At 45.7% G+C, this 5,000-nt stretch overlaps 1 protein-coding gene across 25 annotated transcripts in view; it reads left to right on the top strand.

Moving 5' to 3' along the window:
• Positions 1-5,000, top strand: part of lrch1 (leucine-rich repeats and calponin homology (CH) domain containing 1) — a 73,165-nt gene that overhangs the window by 22,676 nt on the left and 45,489 nt on the right. The gene's annotated exons all lie outside the window — the stretch shown is intronic.

Here is a 5,000-nt window from a genome sequence, read left to right as displayed (position 1 = left end):
GAACATGAGGCTACGCCGCCCTCAGAGCCGGTTGGTGTGGGTGGATCTCTGGAACTACTTAGCTCTCTGTTATGTAACTGCAGAACAAAACCTAGAGATTCAGGGACCAAATGAGCAGGGAGACATTGTGAGAAGGAGGAGGGCGATGTGAAACTGTCTAAACACTGCTAGCACCCTCTCAAGGCTGCACTGATCATCACACCCCCAGCAACACTCACTTTTACCAGTGATTCAGTGAGTCAGTCATAAAAAATGTGCCAACATTTGAGGTAAGGATGCTTTTGTATAGATAATAATGACATAATTAGAGAGTGTGTGTGTGTGTGTGTGTGTGTACCTGGTTCTTGTTTCACCATCAGTGTGTGTGTGTGTGTGTATCTGTGAATGGGTGAATAACATTGTAAAGCACCATTCACCATTAGAGACCTTCTCTAGTTTAAACGAAGCTACTCACCTCATCAGGACCTCTCGTCCTCTTGGGCCTGTCAGCTCCTGCCACAGGTCAAGCCAGAGGACAGCAAGTTCTTTTTTCTTCAGTCTCAGATGTCTCAATGTGGCAGCAGATGGACGGGGGTTGCGACCAGGTTCGAACCATTTCCTACGGGACAATGTTTTTACAGCCACTGATGCATACAGCATCACACGCATGCCGTTGACTTGCCTTCCATGCTGATATCAGCACACGTCACTGTCACTCAGTTACTGTGTCTTTCATCATGCTTCATGTCTTGGCTCAGCTGCCTCAGCACATGTTCCACTACAGGAAGCTGATTTCTGTTTCCACTTCAGCACCGGGATGTGTTGTTGTGATTAACCTCATTCAGTACAACCACGGACATTCTGACTTGTTTCATCAGTGTGTGATGTTCTACAGGTTCCGCTGGAGCCACGAGAACATAGCACATGTACACATTCCAGAGGGAGATGACAGTTACCATCGTAACCTGGCAGCCAGGGTTGGGTATCACTTAGATCACGAAGACGGCCCTCGGCGCCAGGGAAAAGAGGGTCAATCCACGGCCTGTCACCATCACATGGTGGTCAGACAATATATCACCCTTGATACAGTCTTTATTATAGTAATACCATAATTTTAAGACCATTTTTTGCCTGATGAAATACATAATACCACAATCACATCTGTCGGTCAACACTGAGGCTGCAGGGGTCCAGGCAGGAGATGTGAACTGGTTCTTTGTCATTTGCATTCATCGTAGGATAGATTAACGGTTCACCCAGACGAGCCAGCTGACCATCATCAGTAATAAACTTCTGGTGCTAAGTTCCATCTCAGAAAATACAATCAAATGTGGATAGAGTCATCACCGGGCTGTTTGTGGATCCACTGTTCTCCCTCACTATGGTCAAACAGAGTAGGACAGTGGGACCAGCTGGAGAACATCCTGCCAGCTCAGCACTTGGTCTCTTCCCTGTACCACATGCGCTGGGAACCCTGCTGTGGTGTCTTGACGGGTCTCTGGGGAGGAAGTCTCTCTTGTCTCCGCCAGTGTTTTCCATTCCTCCTGTACAAGTGTCCTGTTGGAGTTCTGACCATGTGGGATCTCAGATGGTCCTGTTTCTGAAGAGCAGGGGCTGACTGCCACTTGCTGTCCTGTCAAAGCCTGACCCTCTTACCTTCTCACTCCTTTCACCTACTCGGACGCCAGGTAGTGTCCTGGTTCCTTGGTCCAACGACGTCCCCTAACTGTCCGTGTCTTCCTGGTCCCCTGCTGTGTGACTCACCTACCTCATGTATCCGAGCATCAGCGCTCATGGCACCATCGACTTTGAGCCGTCAGTCCATCTGAAAATGGCGGCTCTTGTCTGAATGTGCAGTCGTCCTTGATCTTGGTTGGTTCCTCCCTTCTGACCTGGATTCACCTCAGTAGCCTCTGGTACTTCTGTCTCTGATGCAGCGAGTTCATTATTGAGGAGTTTCTCTTTGGCTCACTGCTACTCTGGGCTGGGAGCATCAGTTTTGTGTGTATGTGTGTGCGCTGTTGTGTGTCTCACTTGTGTCTGTGTCACCCGTGATGCTATGCTGCTGGCGCTGTTGAGCCAGCTGTAGCTGGACGTTCAGCAGCTGGGGAACATCAGTGTTGTGGCTGCTGACCTGCAGCTTCAGTCACAACAGTTTGGCCTGTCTGCCAGTTATGACACAACATGAGTTTATGTTAACGCTGTTAACGTGTGTGTGAGAGTGAGCGTGTGTGTGTGTGTGTGTGTGTGTGAGAGTGAGTGTGTGTGTGTGTGAGAGTGAGCGTGTGTGTGTGTGAGTGAGTGAGTGAGCGTGTGTGTGAGTGAGTGAGTGAGCGTGTGTGTGTGAGTGAGTGAGTGAGCGTGTGAGTGAGTGAGCGTGTGTGTGTGAGTGAGTGAGTGAGTGTGTGTGTGTGAGTGACTGACTGACTGACTGACTGAGTGTGTGTGTGTATACCTTGTTTTTATTACCATTTGGAGACCTCTTCTGGTAGAAAGACAAACCTTATGAGGACCAAACACTTGTCCCAATGCTAATTTGTTTGGAACAACAAGCCAGCAACACTCACTCACTCAACAACAGGCCATTTTAGCTGATCATGCATGTCATCAAAGCTGGACGAAGAGGAGCAGCCTGGAGATCTCGCTGCCTTGGTGTGTACTCTTTCTAAGCAGCTCTTGAGACCCAGATGACCGTACTACTGAGCCATAATCCAGATATCACAGAACCTGGGAACGGATGTCTGATAAAGCAATTCATGACGGCATAAAAATGAACATTTATAGCAGGAGCGACTGCTCTGCCCATCTTAACATGGTCTAACCCAGACAGGGAGGAGCTTAGCTCGCTCTTCATGCTGAATAGGCTGATCCATAAATTCAGTTAGGGTTAGTGTTTGGGGAGTGTGTGCTAAATTGTGTTAAGACCCAAATATTATCCTGATGATTTTTGATATATTGAGCATGAGTTTATTTGTATCGTGTTATTAAGCTCACAAGACAGGGTATAGTGCACTGTACAATCTTCAAGGTCAAATTACCCTCATCAATAACATGATCAAAGATAATCAGTAAATATTGAAAATGAGTGGTCCAAGGCACATCCCCTGGGGGGCGCCACAGTTCAGTCCCCAACTGCCTGACAGAGTACCTTAAAGAATATTCTCTGACCTGGATGACAAACAGCTCCTGACCCACAGAGACACAGAGAACGCCTCAGTTCATGAATCTGTTGGTCACAATCAGTCAAATCAAAGGCTGTGCTGAAATCTATCATCACAGCTCACAGACGTATTGAATCATCCACTGCTCTCAGCCAGCTGTGAAATAGTAGTGTCATTGCCATGCAGGTAGCGTGACCAGCTCTGCATGCATGTCAGGACACGGTTATAAAATTGTCTTTATCTCTGTCCCTCTCTTTCCTTCTGTCTCTCTGTCTTCCTCCATTCTCTGTCTTTGTCTCTGTCCATCAGTCTCTCCTCCTTTCTCTCTCTCTTTATCTCTGTCCCTCTCTCTCCTTCTGTCTCTGTCTTCCTCCATTCTCTGTCTTTCTCTCCTGCTCTCTCTCCGTCCCCTCTGATCCTGGATCTGCTCCACCTTCCTTCTGGTAAAGGAAGGTTCTGGTGGCTGCTGTTGCAGGATGTGCTGCTGATGGAGAATTGTTGGGTGGAGGTTCATTGAAGGAGGGAGGTGCTAGACCTGCTCTACTTGGACAGAGTCAGGACAGAACTTTGGTTGGGGTTTGGTGACAAACAAATAGAACTGACTTTACTTAAAAAGTAATCACGAATTTGGTTATAAACAATCTTTTCTAATAATATACTTAGAACAGGCAAGAGGCTGATCAGCCTGCTGTCAAGACCTCAAAAAGTAGATTTTGTGTCTCTGGGCAGAGGAATTATATTTCCCTCTTTCCATAATTTAGGACGTACCACTGCTCAAACATGGATTAAAAACATGACACATCAGTGTGGACAGAAGAGGAAGCTGAAACTTTGTTTCTACCAATGATTTAATTAAAAACATTTCATGACTTTTTCTATCTCAACCGCTATCTACTATTTTCTTTTGATAATAAGCTCTTCAACTTGTTCTTGTCAACGTGGTCACATGATTTTGTTACGTTGGAAGTGTGTCTTGTTAACAGGCGAACCAGTGAGAATGACCACTTTCTTGGCCTCATAAAATCCTTCAACAATGTACAAATCCCAGGGGCATTATTAGCTTTAGTTGTAAATTTCACTCGAGGTGCATTCCTGTCAACAATTCTCATAAAATTATCCATTCATGCATTTCAAGCAGACTTTGCATCATCAACATTGCATGGATCATTACTGATTATTTTCAAGTTCATGAAGAAAGGGTGTCATTAGTAAATCCCTTGAAGGATCACGCCTTGTTCAGTTTGGTTCTCCTACAGAGTTCTCAAGCAGTAGCATGGTCTGACATGTCACACAGAGCATTGGAGTTCTTCGTGTTGGGGCTGTAACAACAATCCACTACAACTGGTTTTAAAGACAATAAATGCACCTGAAGCCATATTGTCTAAATATATTCTTTGATAAAATCATGCCTAAGTGAACTGGGAAAGCAGTCACGCATAAGGATGGCAACTTTCCACCGAGTGTATTTCTATCATTCGATGACAGTTTTTAATATAATGAAAATACATGATTCTGATACTGATGATTATCATCGCTGCTAACTCACAAAAGCACAGCGCTGCTGCAGCTTAGCAGTGAGGCAAGCTAAAGCTAGCAGTCCTCACTAGCAGGTGGACTGCTAACAGGGCCAAGAGTCTGTGGCTGAGAACAGCTTGACATGAACGAAGCATGTTAGTGTTTGCCACTGGTTTAAATATGAGTAGTGGTTACACATGAGATGATATCAGAGATTTGATGTCCTGCCAGGACTGAGAGCTACAGTTAACTTAGTATGCCTCACCAATGATCAGCAGCCATGACCACTCAGTGCTCACAGTCCATAACCACAACAACCTACCAAATTGTAGCATTTACCTGGAA

The sequence above is a fragment of the Aulostomus chinensis genome, chromosome 12 (assembly GCF_037954235.1).
Source record: "Aulostomus chinensis isolate RoL2024-O1b breed Wild chromosome 12, RoL_Achi_v1.0, whole genome shotgun sequence".
Lineage (NCBI taxonomy): Eukaryota > Metazoa > Chordata > Actinopteri > Syngnathiformes > Aulostomidae > Aulostomus > Aulostomus chinensis.
This window is presented reverse-complemented; position numbering and strand designations above follow the sequence as displayed.